The sequence below is a fragment of the Dermacentor variabilis genome, chromosome 1 (assembly GCF_050947875.1).
Source record: "Dermacentor variabilis isolate Ectoservices chromosome 1, ASM5094787v1, whole genome shotgun sequence".
Taxonomy (NCBI): Eukaryota; Metazoa; Arthropoda; class Arachnida; order Ixodida; family Ixodidae; genus Dermacentor; species Dermacentor variabilis.
The window spans coordinates 197247216-197269106 of record NC_134568.1 but is presented as its reverse complement, the minus strand read 5'-3'; the positions used below and the strand labels follow the sequence as shown (position 1 = coordinate 197269106).

Sequence of the window (21891 nt, the reverse complement as noted above, 5' to 3'; positions counted from 1 at the left end):
ATTTATAACACTACGGATGGTAGCATCCAAAACCATTTGTGCATTGAACACACCCAGCATGAGATGGCTAGTTACCGTATTTATTCGAACCTAGGCCAATAGTTTTTTTTTTTTTTTTCAAATAATTCTATTCCAAACTCTAGGGTTGGCTTAGATTCGAGGATTTTAAAAAATGCGCCAGTTTTTCATTGAACCTGCTATATATGGTGCACAGCTAGCGCCATCTAGAAAAGTCAGTCTCGCAGCCGCAACTAGCCGTGCCAGTAGCCAACCGTACACAAGCGAGGTCCCCATTTTGAACTGTGTCGTGTTGGCCATATCGGTGTGCAGCGTGGTGTTATCGCGACTGCCACTACAGTGCTGCTTTCAAGCGAACAGTTGTGATAGCTGCAGAGGCATCGCCGAACCTTCAAGCCGGGCGGGACTTCGGCGTCGACGAGAAAAACGTCCGTCGTTGGAGGGGACAACTGGTTGACTGACGAAGACCACAGGCTAACGGCAACGGGACGCATCAAATGTGCATCACTATCGCAGCTGGCAGGCTGGGTAGCTGCAGCGTGGGACAACATCCCAGGTACTTTGATCGTGCGCGCCTTTAAGAAATGCAGCATATCTAATGCGCTTGACGGTACCGAAGGTAATGCACTGTTTGAAGGTGACAGTGACAAGGAACACAGCGACGACGATGTTGAATGAGCTCTGCACGTTAGATTCAATAAATGCTGTTTGCATTTTGTGAACGCTGTCCTCGCTTTTTTTTTGTTCGACCTACATTTGAGGTAATATATATATATATGTATATATATTCTTTCTTTTTTTTTTTTTTTTTGCTTCGGACTTTAGGGGGTCGGCCTAGATTCAAGTAAATACGGTATTTCTTTCAGGGACAAATGGTTCATTATATTCACTGGCCGTAAAAAACAAGGTAATAGACCCGTATATTCCTCGAGAGCCTTGAGTATGAAGTTTGGTTTGTTATATCTAAAGTGTGTGTTAATTGTAGATAGAATAATAATATGCAGATGTATTTATTAGCAAGTTTCTTGAGTAAAATGTTGGAAAATTGAAAAAATGTTGCCAACAGCAAAACAGATTAGTAAGCCATCACAGTAAAAGCTTGTTTATTTTACCCTCGTTAATTAGGAAAATCGAGCAATTTACATTGTCTGGTCTCACCAACCTGTGAATTATTACAGAGCACCAATTGCCCATTAACTAAGAGGCATTTGGCCTTGTGCCAGTTCTCACTATGTACTTCATCATCAAGCAATAAGCTCAGGAGTACTGGTAGTGCTGCGAAAAAGAAAAAAGAAAAACGAGTGAGGCAAAAAGTGCACTAGCACCTAACTAAAACAAAGTAACGGTGTACCGATTACCCTGACTATTGCTTGAAGAACTGTGGAATCACGCTAATTTTCTCCTAGCATTTTGCGACACATGCATGCTGGACTCCTGCAGCACTGCACATGTGACAAGTCTCATTTAGTTTCTCTTCTATTTTTTTAATTTTGGGAAGTTACCGTAAGCAATACAAGAGACTTGAAGAAAGGTACAACACGAATTGGTCGTGTTTTCCTTGCAGTAACTTCCCAAAATCATAAATCACCACTGGCCTACATGCACACACTGCTATGTCTCTTCTAGTATTCTTTTACTCCAGTGTGAGACATCACACAACTCACTGTTGTCAACATACTGCTTTGAAAGAAAATAACGCCACCCTGAATGTAATGCGGGGTGTGAATGTTTGAGAAGGCACCTTCGATTCCTTGAAAAAAAGAAAAAAAAAAAGATTATAACCCCCAACTAAGCATGTGTAATGCTCCTGTACTCAGGCTAAAAAACAGTGCCTTTCAGCATAGTGAGATGCATGCAGGCATTGCCGTAGTCCCTATTGTGGATCACTCATAGCCCATGGGATTTGAACGAATACATACTGGGACACACTCAGGAGTGTGATGTGTTGCACTGCAGTGCCAGATTGGCATGCAGCGGGTACCTGGCTTGTTTGCAAAGCGAGGCCATGTGGACAAGCATTGCTGTAGTGCAGGGGCTCTCAAACTTTCCGGCTTTGGAGAACCCCTCCAGCTTTCCCAGAGTGCTGCAGAACCGCTCCCCTCTCCCTACCTATTCGCTTATACAAACAATCATTACAAGGGATCATTAAAGTATAGAGAGAATTGAGGGGGGGGGGGGGGTCTTGTTGCACACTCAATACTGCGAGAGCTTAAGTACTGGCTTGTCTAGAGGTAAAGAGGTAGGGGGGGAGGGGAAGGCTCCATCCCTTCTGGGTCTGCCTAACCAGAGTAGCACCACTGTTGCATCTACGTGTGGCCTGTTTCCAGTGTGTTATTTTTAATCTCAAGGGCCATCAATCTTGATAAGGAAATCACAATAACATTTAAACAAGTTATTTCTTCCTGCGCCACTCCACACGGCATAATGCAGCAGATGCCGAATTTACCGCTACCGCTCTAGGGCCCACACACCATACACGGTGTGTTCACACAAACAAAGTGTTGGATGCACGAAAGCTTATTGTATTCTAACCGTCTAACTCCAAATAACTTCCGGGAAAATGTACAAAATTTCTCAAATTCTTTTATGTAGTCAATGTTCTCTATGTCATTCTGATTCTGAAAATATAACAACTCATTGGTTTCTGGTTAGAGTTAGCACAAAAAATCAAAGAACAGCTGCTCTTTAGGGCAGCAATCCCTCAATGCCAACCGTAACTCGTCTTTGGCAGTGGGAGCAGCACATCGGGCTGCACAAGTGTGACTCTTCATTGGTGATATTGGTACAACCTGCCATGACAAGTACAGCTAAGGATTGGGGTGCATTAATAAATTAATGCATTAGCTTTCTTAGGGTAGTTCATGCACTTTCTGGAGGCTGCATATGTTTGTATCTAATCATGTTCCCGCCAAAATGGGTCATGAGTAGTCCATGGTCAAATTGGTAGTGCATTGAGTTGCTGTGCTGAAAACACAGGGTTTGAAATCAACTGTCGAAACAACTTGGGTGGTTGAGTATGTGGCAACCTGTACATATGCACATATTCGCCACTCTTCAATGAACTGCTTTCACGCCAACACAGGTCACCATAGACTGGACTGCGTAGGTACCACTGTTCGAAGAAACTCTCCGACGTAGACTTGAAGCATTGGGTACGTGCCATTCAGTCTCTGCTGGTCTTCAATGAGCCTCTCTGATGACAACTTGGGTCACTTGGCATGTATGAATACATGTGTGCCACTGGTCAATGGAGGTCTTTGACACCAACTTGAGCAACTAGGTAGGTGCCACTAGGAATGTGCTGCTCTACAATAACGAAAAAGATTCATAAATTTTTCTGATGCTGAGTGGAATCACATCACAATGTTCCTCAAGGACAGCAACCCAAACATTAGTAGGCTGAACCACAGATGCACTGGGTATGTGCTGCTTTTTAATGAATGCCTTTCACGCGAATACTCCAGTGAATTCAACATTCATGAATTCATGAATGACCTGCGCCATGGTATGTGCTGCTTTTCATGAACGCCTTTCACGTGAATACTCCAGCGAATTCAACATTCATGAATGCATGAATGACCTGTGCCATGAACATTTCTCAGCATTTGCAGGCACCGGCGTGCCACGCTTCTCATCTAGGAGGCTATGCACAGACTTATCTGCAGTGCCACTAGACGGTGCAGCGTGTCCAGAAAGAAGTGCGAGAGAGGAGTCCAGTTGCTGCATGACGTGTTTCTTAGCATTCACCATGCACAGGCGCACCAAGTGTTCTAAGGGAAGCGCGAAAGAGAAGTCTTGCTGCAGTATATGCCTCATTTTGACAGTGGCAATATCTTGTGGCAGTAGAATGATTCAATGCTAGAATCATTACTATCAACCGTCATTGTGAAATGGGTTCTGCCAAATTTTTCGGGGAACAAATTTCACAAGTCACTCTTGCCGAAGAATAGTCTTCTATATACCCATCGCAACGCTAAGCTTAAATGCTCGCATCAAGCAGCACGCATTGGTGCCCCTTGAGTGAATCAACACTTGTCTCAAAGTTTTAATTTCAGAATAGATGCAATGCAGTAGCAAAACAACCTGCTGGAGGGGTATGCTGTATGTGTCCATCTAGTGGACATGCCCATTTTGTCTGACAGGCTGGGGATGCCGGTCTCCTCACATGTATGACACCCACAGCACTCAGAACTTCAGCAGCAGACGAAACGGACATGCCCACTTTCAATCATATTTTAGTTCATCTCCCTCATGCTATCGTGCCTACTCTCTTTCATTGTGACAAGTTCCACTCTCACTGTTTGCAAACACATGCACCTTGCAATAGAGTGGTTGGCTTTTTCGAAAAACTTAAGTCGTCTGATTTGAACTTACCGTACTTATGCGCAAAATTCCGCTGTGATAGAAGCACCCCAAGTCACACAAAATCAGGCACACCTTTGGAAGTTACCATATTTACTGGAGTTGTTTTTTATTTTAAAAACAAATACGACATTTCCTCGAATCTAACACACTCTTTCCTTCCCGATAAAACGAGTCCAAAAATTGCGTGCGCGTTAGAATCGAGTACGACCCTAAATCTGTGTTACCATATCGCCATCGCCATTTCAAAACGGCCGCCTCGTACGCGCTTCGAGCCTAGTTGCCATAGCTTCCTCCATGTGCTGTAGTATCGTATTTACTTGCATAATGATCGAACTTTTTTGTTAGAAAAAGTGACGCAAAATCAGGGGTGCGATCATTATGTGGGTTAAATTTCCCGCGAAAGAAAAATTTTTTTTTCGTCCCGCGTTTGCTGCGGGACAGCAAAACAAAAATGGCGGCCGGCGGAGCAAGCTGAAAACGATTTCTTTTCTTCTCGTGAGTACATTACGTGCATTGAAACAGTTTCTTCTGTATCCCTAATGAATAATATTGTTAATATCGGCAAGTTTGCAGCAATAACATAGCCATGTCCACTTTGAGGGGACAGAAACAGATGGGCGCTTAGCTGCCAGTGACATAGAAACACATGGCCGGCATGCTGCGGAAACTGCGGCATCTGTCTTAACTACTATCCTTATACGGCACGTTTCCGCTAAGGGTGGGTGAATATCTTAGCTGTGTTACAAGCGTCGGCGTATGAATAGGGTACACTTTTAACGTATCAGTGTAAACGTGGCTACTGTCGTTGCCGCTCACGATTTGTTGCGTGCTCACGAGTGCAGATGAGAAGAATCGAAAGAAGCCTTTTTTGTTGCTGTTGACCCCACAGATAATAAAGGCAATTTTGGTTGCAGCTTTCTTTTTAGTCATGGAAGTGCGGAAAGTGATGAAAGTAATGAAATGAGGCATCTACTTAAGAATGTTTGGTGCAAGCAGACCACTTGGTTTGTCTTGAAGAGTCGTTCGCGTAGCATTCGACAGATGGTAAGCGCGATCAATATTAGCTAGACTTGGCACACGACATATCGCTGCGGCAAGTTTGGGGTGCGATCATTACACGGGAAATAAAATAAATCGAATTTTGACAACAAAATTCAGGGGTGCGATCATTACGCGAGTGCGATCATTATGCGATTAAATACGCGATGTGTGCTTAGGTTAGTCCACAGTCCGTGTTCCCGTTTTCTGTGTTTGCTCTATCAGCATGGAAGTGCTGACTGCGAAGACACGCTGAGTGTTCATCACAATGCTGCAATCAAAAGGAAAGTGATCACGTGTGCAGAGATGGGCGGAAATTGGGACGCATCATGGGCATTCGGAGTTTCTGAAACTTGCATGCAGGGACTTGCGCGAACAGAAGAGGCGTTTTACTCCGGCGGCTGCTGCGTAGGCACAGCCGTGCGGCCCCTACCTTAAAAGCAATCTGCAATGGAGACAGTGTAAGCATCTAGGTGCACTGCGCTCTGTTCTACCGTATTTACTCACATAATGATCGCACCTTTTTGTAAAGGAAAATTTATGCAAATTCAGGGGTGTGATCATTACGCGGGTTACATTTCCTGCGAAAGGAAAAAAAAATTTTTTCATCCTGCATTTGCTGCGGGATGACAACAGGTCAAGAAATAGGCCGCTGCCGTTGTAACTGTGCAGGACACCAAAACAAAAATGCCGGCCGGCGGAGCAAGCCGAACATGCTGAACGAGATTTCTTTTTCTTCTCGTGAGTACATTACGTGCACTGAAACCATTGCTCCCATATCAGTAATGAATAGTATCGTAAATATCGGAAAGTTTGCGACAATAACGTAGCCATGTCCACTTTGAGAGGACAGAAACAGAGGTGGGCGTACTTAGCTGCAAGTGACGTAGAAACACATGGCGGGCATGCTGCGGATACCGTGGCATTTGTCTTCACTACTATCCTAATATGCCGCGTTTCCGCTTAGGGTGGGGGAATATCTTAGCTGTGTTACAAGCGTCGGTGTACATATAGGGTACACTTCTAACGTATCAGTGTAAACATAGCCACTACCGTTGTCGCTCGCGATTTGTTGCGTGCCCACGAGTGCAGACAAGAATCGAAAGGTGCCTTTTTTGTTGTTGTTCTTGACCAAAACCATTATGAAACCTACAAAAAATAAAGCCCAAGTTTGGCTGCACAGTCAAGTCTACTTATAACGGCCCCACTTAAGACGAACGCTCGCTTATGAACAAGTCCGGCGTGACCGCCAAAATATTGCAACGACGTGGGATCGACGAGTATGCGTAGCAGCACCGCCAAGAAACGCACTTTATCAGTCGTCCAAGGGGAAAACAACGTCTTCTTCGTTTTCCCCGCTTCACCTAAAAACCCGCGCTACTTCAGCGTCGTCCCCGCTGGCGCATACCCGCTGCATTATGGTTCTGCCAAATATAGTTGTGTCATTTGCTCCCCCTTTAGAAAAGATCGTCCCGATGATAGAGGCTTGGAAAGCAGCGGTAATGGTGTATCCACACGACGGATGGCTCCGTGCCGCGGACGCTTATTCCGCCGCCCATCCGGCTGCGCAGCCAGACGACGAACAGACTCAGCAGACGACCACGCCGGCAAAATAAAGATGGCGGCACCGCCCGAAGCGACTGCTGTCCGCTTCGAACTTGTCAAGTCGTCGTCGTCCACTGTGTGGCCCGTAACTTTCAAACTGAGGCTTGTATTTGGTTTAAATTTGTGTCCAGAAGCTTCGACAGCAAGGCATTCGTGATGAGTGGGCACCGTTTCCGAAAGAGATACTCAGATTCTCGGCGTGTAGGCTTAGAGTGGCTGCATTGGCTGAACATGGCCTCGAAGATGCTGCGGCGATCCAGGCGGATCTCAGTGGACGTAATTTAATGTGATTGCTTGTTTCTACTCACTGTAGATGACGCCATCAGTGTAACAAAGACTTTGTCATACGTGTTTTTCACTCTGAATGGAAATGGAGATCGAAAGGAAACGACGGTTGGCCGCAATGGCTGTTGTTTTGTCCGAATTGGATCATGACGAGTGCTTGTTTAATCGAAAGAGGTCTTGTTACGCTCTCGTGTCTGCGTAATCGGTGAGAGTCATGTCCCACAACGCGGGGAACTGCTCCACGAGATCTAAGAACAAAGTTGCCTCGTCATTCAGGTTCATTTCACTCGCATTTGTGCAAGTCGCGCGCGCGCGAACAGACACACATGATGTCAGCGATGAAGCTGTTTCAGAAAGATTCCAAAGCCGCGCTTGTTGCCAGACTGTAGAGCATGCCCGGCTAAATCCGCAGCATTCGACCCCCAAAATCCGGATGCGAAAAATAGTTCGGCATTTTCCGTCCGTGGGGTTCGCGGACGGCACAAATCCATGACGTGTAGTCACGTGATGCACCGTCAGTCACGAAAAAGGCGGATTTCGTCCGTCGTGTGGATCCACCATAAAGAACTGCGCAGTCTTGTAAGTCCGCATAGTACGGCTTCATATGAAGCACGTGAACGACCTCGGGTAAATGCCGTCGGCGCTTTGAACCGTGCGAGCTGTCTGGAACGACTTCGTAGTTGACGTCAGTGATGTGTCGGAGAACTATGTAGGGCCTGAAGTATTTGCGTAGGAGCTTTTCAGAGAGCCCACGCTGTCGAATAGGTGTCCAGACCCACACTTTGTCGCCGATGATGTATGTTACTGCTTTGTGCCAAAGATTGTAGCTTCTGGCGTCACAGTCCTGTTGTTCGTGGATTTGCAGATGCGCAAGCTGCCTAGCTGCCTCTGCTCGGTGTGTTATCTCTTGAGCACCCGTCTCGTTGTCGTCAAGATCATGAGGGAGCATTGCGTCTAATGTTGTTGTAACCTCACGGCCGTATACGAGACTGAAGGGCGTCTTGCGAGTGGTCTCTTGACGAGCCGTATTGTACGCAAAGGTGACATAAGGTAAAACCTCGTCCCAGTTCCTATGCTCTACATCTACGTACATGCTTATCATATCAGCCAATGTCCTATTGAGTCGTTCTGTCAGTCCGTTTGTTTGAGGGTGATACGCTGTTGTCTTCCGGTGGGCGGTACCACTTAGACGTAGAACGATATCTAAAAACTGGGCCATGAACGCAGTACCTCTGTCTGTGACGACTACTGTGGGAGTGCCATGCCTTAAAACGATGGATTCCAGAAAAAATCGTGCCGCTTCATCTGCTGTTGCCCGTTGCAGAGCATTTGCCTCGGCATATCTAGTGATATAATCCGTGGCGATGATTATATTACCAGTAGTAGACGTTGGGAAGGGGCCCAGAAAGTCCATGCCTACTTGTGCAAATGGTGTGGCCGGTACGTCAACAGGGTGCAGTAAGCCGGCTGATTTGACGGATGGCGGTTTACGACGTTGGCAATCCAGACATGTCTGAACGTAACGTTTAACAACCGCAGTAAGTCTCGGCCAGTAGCAATTCTGCTGAATCCGTGCCAATGTGCGAGTGTAGCCCAAGGGCCCAGCAGTCGGCTCGTTGTGGCAGGCGTGTAAGATTTCATGTCGAAGCGGTGATGGAACAAGTAAGTGGTTGCTGTCGCTAGGCGAGAAGTTCTTCTTGTAGAGGACATTGCGACGCAAGCAGTATGATGCCACCCCTCTTGCAAAGAGCCTCGGCACGCTGTTGGTTCGTCCTTCGAGGTAATCAATAAGCGGCAGCAATTCAATGTCATCCCGTTGCTGGCGTGAAAGATCGGCAGTATCCACGAGTCCCAGAAAAACCGTGTCGTCATCGCCTTGTGCTGCCGACTCAAAAAGCGTCACAAAGGCTGTTTTATCACGGTCTCTCTCATCCACTTCGATCTGCCAATAACCGCTCTTCAAGTCCATTGAGGGAAAAGTAGCACGCGTTTCGCAACCTATCCAAGGAACCATCAATACGTGGCAGTGGATAAACGTCGTCCTTTGTGACCTGATTGAGCTTCCGATAGTCGACGCAGAAGCGCAGGCTACCGTCCTTCTTCTTCACTAATACTACAGGTGATTCCCAAGGACTATTAGATGGTCGAATAACGCCATCTTCCAGCATCGTCTTCACTTGTTTTTGTATTGCTTCGCGTTCCTTTGGGGCCACACGATAAGGGTTTTGTCGGATGGGTCTGGCGTCGACATCAGTAATTATGCGGTGTTTGGTAAGTGGCGTTTGACCAACTCTTGACGCAGAGGAGAAATAGCCCTGGTACTGATTGATGAGCTCAAGAAGACGGTTCCGCTCAACGGCCGTTAACGTCAGATTAACGTCGACAATAGGCGCAGCTGTGTGGATTGTAGAGGCCGACTCCTGCGCTAAGTGACAGTCTTGTATTTGTGTCACTTCGTCGAAATAGGCGACAGCAGTGCCTCTAACGATGTGTCGGCGCTCCTTACTAAAATTCATCAGCAAGAGTTGGGCGCTTCCATCGATTACAGTCGCCGACCGATTTTCCGGACTCCGAAAATTCGGACATGCCCGATTATTCGGTCAGCTTCGCGGCACCGCCATTCTCCCCATAGACCATAATGTATAACAACTGCCGAAAGTTCGGACACCTTGCAACCTCTCGTCTGATTTTTCGGACACTCCTTGAGCGAACTCGATCGAGAGCACCATGCACCGACTCTGACCGGCGCATGGCTCTACTTGCTAAACGCCATTTTTGTTTTGCACGGAGCCTCCTTGCTGCCCCACGAAGTGGCGCTACTGGAAATCCCCGCTCATCATCATCGTTTCTACTGGTTCGATAGAGTGGCTCTACAGCAGTTCCGGTTTCAGCTTAGTAAGCCATGTCAAGACAATCCAGCAGCTGATTTGTTTCTTCGCGCACGACGCTGCGAGTAGGCCGCGTTTTTCGTTTGTGCGACTGGTCTCGGCACGGTGGTGTTTGCTTTGTGCGCTGTGCCGAGGTTTCGGTGATCCAACACGGCATACGGAAACATCGCGTCAAGTGTCTAATGGCGCCGACAGTGCCCGCACAGACTGCGCTGGGGAATGCCGGCAAGCGGGTGCCGGGAGGCCTAAGATTTGTCGCCTTCCGATGTGCTCCCTACTGACGCGGAAAATGTTCTGCCGAGACCTGCGCAGTGGTTGCATTGCGACTCCGGACACCGTCTCATTTGACAGTTTCACAGGTGCCGACACAGCTGTACTGACATGCGCAGAACTCGACGACGGCGAGATCATTCGTCAGATTTCTGCTGCACCGCTGGACGATGACTCTCGAGTCGGAAGATGACGCACCATGTGCTACGCTGCCGTCGCATGCGGAGCGTGTACAAGCAGTGACTGTGTTTTCAGCCACCTATAGTGATCGTACGACCCTCTCCGAGTTATCCGATTGCACGTAAACGGAACGGCGTGCTACGGCGCATTCACGATTTCTTCAAGCCTACTGCCGAGCCCGAATAAGTGCGTGGAAATAAAGGATTTCATTTTTTTTTTTCATAATCTGCTTTTTCGGACACCTGTTTATTCGGACATTTTCGCAGTCCCCGTGAGGTCCGAATAAACGGTCGGCGACTGTACATTGATAAGTGCTCTGGCAATGGAGACACCACAATTCAGTGCTAGCGCACTGATGTGTTCAGCTACTCCAGTCCCATTTTGCAGGCTGTCACAGCGTACCTGTACGAGAGAGCAACTCCGCGGCAAAAGTATGACGTCGTCCGCGGCAATACGTAAGTGAGGTTGTTGCGGCTTCTCATGGGTGACATTATCCGAACTCGTGGCAAATGTGACGCTTCTGTCACGGATGTTAATCACGGCGACATACTCCCGTAGGAAATCCATGCCCAATATAAGTTCTTTACAGCACTCAGTAAGGATGACGAGGGTGACGACGAAGGTTGAACCGGCGATTAAGAGTCGGGCCGTGCATTTCCTGACAGGTGTCATCAACTGACCTCCGGCGGTTCTTATGTTGGGCCCGTGCCATGGTGTCTTCCCCTTCCTTAGTTTGTCAGCGACCTGTAAGCTTAGGATTGAGAAATGGGAGCCAGTGTCAACCAGAGCGGCTATTTCATGGCCGTCGATGCATACGATGAGCTCGGCGCTGACGATGTCAGTTACGTCTTTCATACTTTTATCCGTCGTATTCGTCGTTGTGCTGGGCGTCTTTTTCGTCAATGTAGTCTTCACGTCATCGTTCGTCGATAACGGGGGATGTGGAGCAGTTCAAGTATTGGCAACCTCACCCCCGGAGGTCTGCCAACTATATTTGGCAGAACCATAATGCAGCGGGTATGCGCCAGTGGGGACGACGCTGAGGTAGCACGGGTTTTTAGGTGAAGCGGGGAAAACGAAGAAGACGTTGTTGTTTTCCCCTTGGACGACAAGTGCGTTTCTTGGCGGTGCTGCTACGCATACTCGTCGATCCCACATCGTTACACTGGTGGAGGTGCGGGGTATTCTTCATGCTTGGCACCCCTTCGCGGAGCCGATGATCAAGCCCGGAATCACCATCGCGCATCGAAACACCGGTCCACCGGTTCAGTCATCGCCTGCTAGGCTTAGCGCCAGAGTCCAGTCCCCTGCAAGAAACTTCGAGAAATTGTTTGCCTCCTACAAATAACATGGCCACCGCAGCTCCATCGCAAGTAACACTACAGAATCCTATGGTCCCGGAGAGTTTTCATGGTGATGCCTTTGAAGACGTCCAAGATTGGCTAGACCAGTTCGAGCGCGTCACCCAGTATAACCATAAGACGAGCTCGGTGGACAAACTCTCGAGTGTCTATTTCTATTTGAAGGACAATGCTCGTACGTGGTACGTAAATCGGGAGAGGAGCTTTGCCACATGGGACGACTTCCGCACACAGCTGCTGGATACCTTTTCAAGCATCGACAGGAGGGAAAACGCGCAGCGTCTCCTTGAAATGCGCGTTCAAAAGCCCAATGAGAGTGTTACTATGTTCTCGGAAGACATGGCCCGTCTTTTCAGTAGGGCAGACCCAGACATGCCAGAGGAAAGAAAGCTGCGATATCTCTTGCGAGGAGTGAAGGAGCAACTGTTTGCCGGCCTTGTGAGAAATCCACCGACAACAGTGGCACAGTTCACAAAAGAGGCTACAGCCATTGAACGGGCCCTGCAGCAACGATACTGCCAGCATGACATGAGCAACTCGGCGGCGAACACTTCTGTACTGGCTGCGAGTAACGACATGTCTCTGCGTGAAGTTGTCCGAGAGGTGGTGCGAGAAGAGCTTCGGCAGCTCGGCTTTGTGGTTGCGCCTACGGAACCGACGGCAGCGTTATCTTTTGTTGCTGATGTAGTCCGGGAGGAAGTCTGGCAAGCTTTTTCAGCGCCAGACTGTGGGAACGTTCTGCGGCACCTCACTTATGCGGAGGCTGTTCGCCGTCCACTCAACGCAACTTCAACGCCGTTGACAATATACATTAGGGCTGTGGCGCTCGGTCTCAATTGCAACGAACGCCCGTCAGCCTAGCTGATCGGCTACAGTGAATGCCTTGGTGTCGCGGACCACTTTCCACGTGGTGAGAGCCGCCGACCCTGTGCTGTGCACGCTCCGAGAACCGGCTATCCCGCGGCGTCTCGCCGGAGGCACGGAAGAGCGGTGATGCGACGAGGGGATCGCCACGAAAAAGAAAAAAAATGCTGGCCCAGCACGCATGAGCCATGTGAACATGCAAGTCGAAGGAAAGCCCGAAAGTGACAGCTCATTTGCCACGGGACCCCACTTACCATCGTCGACGTCAGGGCAGCAGTGAAGTTTTCCACCAATTGACAACATAGCACGTGATCACACGCTTTCGTATCCCCTCTTCTGTTCCCCCCCCCCACCCCTTGTTCGTGGAATGGCTAATTGATTTTGAGAGCAGCATGGCGAAGAAAGCGCACAAAGTTCTTCTGATTCTCGACAACTGTACCACCCACCATGTCCAAGCTGTCTTAACAGCAGTTGCGCTGCTTTTTCTGCCGCCAAATATAACGTCAAAAGTGCAACTGCTGGACATGGGTGTAACACGGTCATTTAATGGCCTACAGGCGCTGTGTTGTACAGCGGATGCTGATTGCAGTTGATCGCCCCACTGCCAATGTGCCTCTGTAGGTCTCGCTGTACTCAGCGGTCGAAATGATCAAAGCGGCATGGATGAAAGTGACACCTGAATGCATCCGGAATTGTTTTGGCAAGGCCGGCTTCACCGATGCACCTGAAGCAGGCATTGAAGACACTCAACAAAGCCAGCCTGACGACGACTTGTGGCAACGTGTTGTTGATGCTAACCTGGCTGGCTGCGATCTTGAGTGGCAAGATTTTGTTGATGTAGACGATGCTGCTGAAGTTGTGGAGTCGTTTTGCGACGAGACCGCCATCCGGGAAGTGCGGGCATCAAACGACGCCAAAGCCTCGGACAACGACAGCGATCCCTCGGAGCCAGCACCCGTAAGCGCGACCACAGCAGTGAGCCATATTGAGGCACTTAGAAATCATGTGTATTTTAACCCTTTGACGGTCAATGACGCAAGTATACGGCGCCGCGAACAAGTCTGAAAATCATCGATACTGTACATTCACGGTGCCGTCTATGTTTAAAAAGCGCCCCAATTTCCTAACTTTCTTTTTTTCTGTGATGTGCTGCAACATGCGGGGATACAGAGAATTTTTTGGCGCGCCTCCCTCTCGTGGTTTTCGTTGCGTGGTTTGCTTTAGCACTAGTTTGCTCCCGCACATCTATAGACCAGAACATGATAGCCTCGCACCCAGACTAACCGAACGCATACTCTCGCACCCGGGTTGTCCGGTCGACCGGCGCCATTTTGTACTGGGCTGCCAAAGTGTGTTCGCCGGCGACCGGCGCACATGGCAAGCGTCAGCTCTAGGACTCCAAAGTGCGGAAACGTGCCCGTTCACGCGGATCCAAAGTACAAGAACTCATCTGGGCATCATTGCGTCGTGTTTGGATGCCAAATCAACCAGCGCAAAAGGAGCAGGTTGCTTAGCGCTGTTTGCAAAGAGCACAAAACACGTAGGGAATCGTTCCGGTGCGGTGTTTTCAGCCTGCACCGATTTCCATCCGCAACGAAGAATGCCAAGCTGCGCCACCGGTGGATAGCTGCAGTGAATAGGAAGAACTACCAACCCAGTGAAAATGCACGAGTGAGTATTCGATCTCTGTATATTTTGGTGCCACGTTCAACTTTGCGCCCTACGAACGTAATATGTGTAACACGCAGGTTTGCTCCGAGCACTTTCTGGACAACGGTAACACTGAGCTTAAGTGTCACACATTACTCCCCCCCCCCCTTTGGCTTCTGGATTGGATTGGCGCGGCTCGCTACGTGCTTGCGCGCGCTTTTCCGAGCGCAGATTGCTGTGCGCCTGGTTTCTGCACTAGGCTTTTGTACAGTTGCTTTTTCGAGCGCAGATCGGTGTGCGTCTGGTTTTTGCACTAGGCTTTTATACGATCGCTTGTCGCTGCTTTCCATTCGGCGCTGCTTGGTGCAGGCGCACAGACTTGGTGCGCGCCTGCTTTTTGCACTGGTCTTTGAACACATCACTCGCTGCTCGCACTTGCATATAATTACGAAGTGAGCAAAGTGAGCGTCGCTTAGCGCGGAAGTGCTGCACCGCGGGCATACCTTGTATGTTAGCACGCCGCAATGCCGGGAAACATTCATGCAAAAGCAAAGGGTCAGGAAACTGCGCTTTGTTGTCCATTACTTTGTCATGTACCTTCACACTGCGTAGCGCCGAGCTATCGCAACAAACGCAGAAATAAGTCTTTGCAGCGCGTGTGGCCATTATTTGACTCCCACCCCACAGCCATGCGAGGTGCGACTCCAGCAGCGGTGCAGTTACCCTGCAGCCGGCTGAGAGGGGGTGGCGCTTCTGTTTCTGCATGCCAATAACATTCCATTTTTTTGCGTGTCAACGCCCATGATTGGGTCCACAAAGTTCACGCTGTGGTTTAGTTTCCCATTGCAGATTGAGGCTCGCTCCGTTAGCATCCACTAAGTTCGGCATGCAGTTGTATTCACTGTGGATGGTGGTCCCCGGTTCAACGTAGGCTGCAATAATGGGGCCTAGCGTCGCCGCGTCTCGTCTGTTGACCTTGAATAGTCGGAGCTGCCCGGTGGTCACGCAGATCATGCCGAATACCCATGGTCCACAATCTGCAATCCCGCTGTGATTTTGGCGGCTCGGCGGAACGTTGTCGCCCGTCATCAGGCGGCCTCGATTGTATTTTCGCTTGCCGCGAAGGAGGCATTCATCAATTTGCACAGTCCTCCCGGGGCCACCGAGTGGGGGTCGCGCCAGCAGCTCCATCCCGCACAACCTCACGAGCTATCACAGGCGTGCACACGCAAAAAAAAAAAAAAAAGAAAGTTATTGGCAGAAAGTGAAGCGCCACCTCCTCTCCGCCGGCTGCAGAGTAACTGCACCGCTGCTGGAGTCGCACCTCACATGGCTGTGGGGTGGGAGTCAATTAATGGCCACACGCGCCGCAAAGACTCATTTCTGCGTTTGTTAGAAGCGATCGCTCGGCGCTACCCAGTGTGAAGGTACATGACAAAGTAATGGAAAACAAAGCGCAGTTTTCTGACCCTTCGCTTTTGCATGAATGTTTCCCGGCATTGCTGCGCGCTAACATACACGGTACGCCCGCGGCGCAGCACTTCCGCGCTAAGCGACGCTCACTTTGCTCACTTCGTATTAATATATAAGTGCGAGCAGTGAGCGATGTGTTCAAAGACCAGTGCAAAAAGCAGGCGCGCACCAAGTCTGCGCCTGTACCAAGCCGCGACGAATGGAAAGCAGCCACAAGCGATCGTATAAAGGCCTAGTGCAAAAACCAGACGCACACCGACCTGCGCTCGAAAAAGCAACTGTATAAGAGCCTAGTGCAGAAACCAGGCGCACAGCAATCTGCGCTCGGAAAAGCGTGTGCAAGCACGTCGCGAGCCGCGCCAATCCAATCCAGAAGCCAGAGCAGGGGGGAAGTAATGTGTGACACTAAGCTCAGTGTTACCCTGGACAACAAGCATACAGAGCAGAATTCCGTGCCGGTGCTTCGCCTTGGCTATAACAAAAAGACAAGCCTTTTCGTGTTTTCAGTCATGCAGAGCTCCCGACGGTTAAGTGGAACAGTTGAGTTTGCAGTTAGCGATACTTGCAGCTGGTGCACGGCATGACCATTAAGCGTGAACAACAAGTTGTAGGCAATAGAATGTTGCCCTGCTGGTGAGCGTTATTGCTATGAAAGTAAACCGAAGTCTGCTCTAAATTATGGGGTTTAACGTGCCAAAACCACTTTCTGATTATGAGACACGCCGTAGTGGAGGACTCCGGAAATTTCGACCACCTGATGTTCTTTAACGTGCACCTAAATCTAAGTACACGGGTGTTTTCGCATTTCGCCCCCATCGAAATGCGGCCGCAGCGGCCGAGATTCGATCCCGCGACCTCATGCTCAGCAGCCCAACACCATAGCCACTGAGCAACCACGGCGGGTCCAAAGTCTGCTCGTCACGTAGCATGCGTCCACAAAAACGTAAACGACGACTGCTCGTCGCCGAAGGTGTTCGTGCAGCGCGCCTGTCTTTGCGAGCCGGTGTTGCAGGTGTCATTCGTAACGAATTCATTTGAGTTTCCTGAGCTCTAAACTGCGTGCGGGCTGTTATGCGGGGTAAAGCGCAAGATTTTTCCGTTCATATAGCGAGGAAAATAAGGTGGTTAATTATTGATGTATTTTGTAACAAAATTTTGCTCGTTCTCGCCAGTTTTTTTTTTACTGTTTTCTTTTCTAAGGGAGCGCCAACAATCCGATATGGCCTCGCACAGGCGAAACAGGTCTGATACCAGGTAGCTGCAGTTGGTGGGGCTAATTTAATGCAGGTGTGGTTGTTGTATTGTACAAAGGGGTCCCTGATGATGCAGCTTTAAGTAGGGATGGTAATTTTATGTGCCGTCATGGTTTTTGCAGCAGCTGTACAACACCTGCATCTGTCATGCTCACCCTGTTATACGGGCTTTGACTGCACATGTAGTTGAGCATTATAACTACTGTAGTTCCTCATTTTCCATTGAGTGCAGGTTTAGCTTCATATACTGCTTGTTCGAGTGCTGTAGGCTTGTGTTCTGAATGTTGTACTCTTAAGTGGTTGCACGATACAATTGGCCTGGTGTATTTTTCATTTTGAGAGGACTTTATATCTTCGCAACAGTGATGGCATGGGAAAGAACTACAGCCGTTCTTACTATAACATATATTTTGTTTTCAATGTGCAGGTGGTGAACGGCAGGTGTCTGCTAATCAGGCAGTCTATAAGCCCTGTCATACGACCTCGCCAGTTGGTTGCCAAACGCGGCCAACCCAGTAGTGACCATGACAAACAAGACCAAACTGAAAGTGCAGAGGACAATGTTCTGCGTGCTTTATTAATATATGGCACCAACACAGTGCTGTATATTTCTTCACAGGTTACGTGCCAAAAATGCGGAGATATTACAGCTCACACGTGTTCTAGCACATAGCGCGCGGTTTGTACAAACGTAATAGCGTACTTGCCCGATGTATTCGCTTCTGCAGCCTGCACAGCACTCAGTGTGGCCATTGCGGACTTGCATGAGGTCTTGAAGTTTGATTGGATCGAGACAGCGAAAATGACAGGTTAGAAAAAACGCGACACACGCCTTCCGCCCAGCTGAAAAGCCCAAGTTTCGCTTTTGCGCCGGGTCGCATCTCCCAGCGTGGCAGCCCAGACCTGCTACTTCGCAGTGCTTGGGATAGATGGCGCGACCAGCGCTCATCAATATGGTGGCGCGCTTTGAATTCACGGTGTTCTGGTGTATATACTACCGCTCGCGCAATGGCATCCGTGGCCGTTTGGATTTTGTTTTGCGGGCGGTTTCGGCTTTTTGCGGTTGCGAAACTGATGGCTATCTTGTTCCTGATTGCTCAAAGGGCGACCTCTTGTTTCTCGGTTGTTTAGTGATCACAGGGGTACGCATAGGAAGGATGCCGCCGTGCATGCGTTTCCGTTTCTTTTCTTTTTAAGAGTTGCGAAAACTAACTGCCCTAGCTGGTTGGCGATAAGATGAAGACTAGCGGAAGTTTGTCACACAAATTGCTTTTTTGGATGGGCACACAACCAAACAGCCTTCTTGAGTGCACGCACCTACGCAGTTTGATTACGCTATGGACGTATGTATTAGTGTAAGAGCAGGAACCATTTGACGCTTGCCAAATATTCTCGTGTGCGGATTTTCAAAGTCTTGAACTATGTGCATAAAGATGCACCAAATTTTTAATTCTGATAAGTATATTTCCTTTTTTATTGTTGTTATTCATGAATGAAGAGTGCATATATAATAACGCAAAATATTTTTTCTCACTTTACGGTCACCCTCGAAAAATTGCGGTAATTTTTTTCGAAATAAATCCCTAAGAAGAATTGGAATCTGCAATAAAAAAAATCGACCCTGGGTGGTCGCATATGTCGAAAGAAATCGACCCTCAAAGGGTTAAGGCCTTGGGTGACCAACACATTGCAGCTTTGAACAAGCTTGAAACCGCCGTCATTGGATGTGCTCTGAAGAGGCAGACAACAAGCACCAATTTTTTTTCTCAATAAATTTTTGTTTTGATTGATGTCAATTTTTGTGTGTGGCCCACATATCACGAACTTCTGGATACAACGTACGAATTCCACGTGACACTCAGGTTCGTTATAAGCAGGCTTAACTGTAATTTCTTTTTCATGGAAGTGCGGAAAGTGATTAAAGGAATGAAATGGAGCACCTGCTTAAGAATGTTTGGTGCGTGCAGGCTGCTTGGCATGTCTTCAAGAGTTGTTGGTGTGCCATTCAATAGATGGTAAGCGTGATCATCATTATTTAGACGTGGCATACAATATATCGCTGCGACAAGTTCGGGGTGTGATCATTACACAGGAAAGAAGAAAAAAAATAGAATTTTGACGACAATCATTACGCGAGTGTGATCATTATGCAAGTAAATACGGTAGTCACTTAGTTCACATTTGCAAGAGGCCGCACAAAGGTCAATTTGCTCGCTCCTGCTACTGCACTTTCTCCCACTAAACCGTTCTGATAAAAAGTTTCAGCAGTCATTGAGCGAGACATGTTCATATTTGTGCACACGTGACACCATGATTGTTAACTTAGTAAGCGAATGTTTAAAAGTTTATACGGCCAATAAAACTACTATCTTTACTTTTCGTATAGCTGTCTACTAATTTGCTATCGCAATCGATTTTCTCTCTCAACAACTCGTAAGTCAACCGACTGTCCTGCTATCGCACCTTTCACGCGAAATTCCAACTTTTCGTATTTATGGTAACTTTAGTGCATTGGGAGTAAATCTGTTTTTCCAAATGAGAGAAACTCATATTTCTGTATGAATTAATGCAGTGCACGATAATGTAAAGGACTTTTCTTCTTTTAGGTCACGGAAAACGGGTGCGCGTTATAATCTAGGGAGCGTTAAAATCGAGTAAATAATATGGTACTCAATTTTTAAATTCTGTTGTTATTAGAGTTGTGTTCGCAACCAGTATATTTATGTCTTGATCCAATCGAAAGACACGTTGACCAAAGCCAAAACTTGTCATTTGGTGCACGGTTTGTTATAACCAAATCGATACCATTTTTGCTGTGCTAGTGAGTGGCGGTACGGTTATTCGTGCTTTGCAGTACAACATAGCCACTAAGCAACCGCAGCAGGTGAGGAATTAAAAAAGCAAAAGAATTCATATGTGCAGTTACAGCTTCGAACTTTCATAACTTTGGATAGAACAGGCGTAAAAACATGAAACAATGCTTAATGTGCTCCTTAAGTATTCATGGAGTACATTCACAAATGTTTTAGTTTGCTTACTTTAAAACATATTTGCCAGTCACTGAAAGAATTTAGAACAGAAATAATTGTATATTTCTTTCAGTATGTAAATAAAAACTAGCTGCATACTCACAACTAGCACCATTACCTATTACCTGTAAATTTAATTTTCCAGTAGCAATAGCAATTAAAATTGTCCTCGAGGCCCAGGTCCCCCCTAAATGGCAACGTTTTCTTACTATGTTCAAAATGTGTTTCAGGGCGCCTTTAAATGCGAGGCCAATCGGAAGGGCTTCCGTGGACCTCGTCATGGTCTGGCACGGCCTCCTGGATGAAATGGTTGTGCTGAATCTCAAATGAGCTCAATGGCACACAAGATGACTTGATCGAGGAGGTGGATAACAAGAAAAGCTCTGCCTCCTCCTGCTCAGATGATGATAATGAGTAAAGAGAACTTGTCTCGGAATTGTGATTCCTTGAGTAAGTGTACGATTTCCTTTTCTGTTCATCTTGCGTTACATTCACAGTTTTATTTTTTCTTATTTCGCGTGACTGAAAAGTCACCCCTCACATTTACATCTAAGCGAGTATGGCAGATAAAAACAAACAACAAATCATGTTTGTTCCTACACAGCCAACAAAATTTGTTTTTATATTCATGCCGCACTGAATACAACAAATTTCCACTTTCTTGTTAATACAATATGAATATTAAAAATGTTCGACTAGTACTTCAAATTTCTGAATTTTTGCATATTCATATTTTATCAATTCTGTTATTTCCTGTTTCAGCGTTACAGGATGTCAACCAGGAAAAAAATTAAGTAAACCTTCACAAACTCGAACTCTGATATTTCAATCGCTAAAGCCAAAATTCTTTTTGCAGCCATGGTATCAAAATATGTTTTTAGCCCCTTATCTCTACAAGTTTCTGTGCCAGACTCCGGAGCTTGAAATTTCAACTTCGAAAGTATCAGGGAAAAGGCAACAGGGCAGCGTCACTTGCACTCACTTTTCACCTTGCGCAGCTTTCTAGTCGAGCCAGATGCCACACTTTGGCATGCTCCCTGCTTATCTTACGCTTTTTTTTTAATCGCCGTTCGCATGCATTTGCTCAGCTGTTCCCTGCCTCTTTGTGGCCTCATGCAGCAGCAGCAGTAAAATAGCAGCTGCTGTCTTTTCTTTTTTTTTTTCTTTTGCCTCTCATTTTCGATGCTGTGCAATCGCTAGCTACCGCTGGGTGAAACGCAAGAGCAAGCAAAGCTGTCTCATTGCCTTTGGTATTTTCAAATTTGAGATTTTGAGATATTCGGAGTCTCACACAAAAACATTTCTAAGATAAGGAGTGAAACACATGGGTTGATACCGTGGCAAGAAGAAAATTTCGACTTTAATGATATTTACTAAGTTGATAGGTTGATATTGATAGGTTTATTGTTCATAACAAATTACAACTCCCAAGTTTCCAGTCTGCAGCAGAAAATGAAGCCAGCATTTGACATTTCGCTGAGTTTGCTGCTTCTTTAATAGAAGCAGGTGAGGACATTAATACTTCTGAACCAAGGCTAGTTTGCGCTAAACACCGCAACTATCTTGCTTATGCATTTGTACATGGTGCAGAGTCTTGTACTGCCTAAGGGCA

The 21891-nt window shown here is 47.5% G+C and overlaps 1 protein-coding gene across 9 annotated transcripts in view; it reads right to left on the bottom strand.

Moving 5' to 3' along the window:
• LOC142590546 (uncharacterized) overlaps nucleotides 1–21891 on the bottom strand; it is a 278657-nt gene that overhangs the window by 168424 nt on the left and 88342 nt on the right. The gene's annotated exons all lie outside the window — the stretch shown is intronic.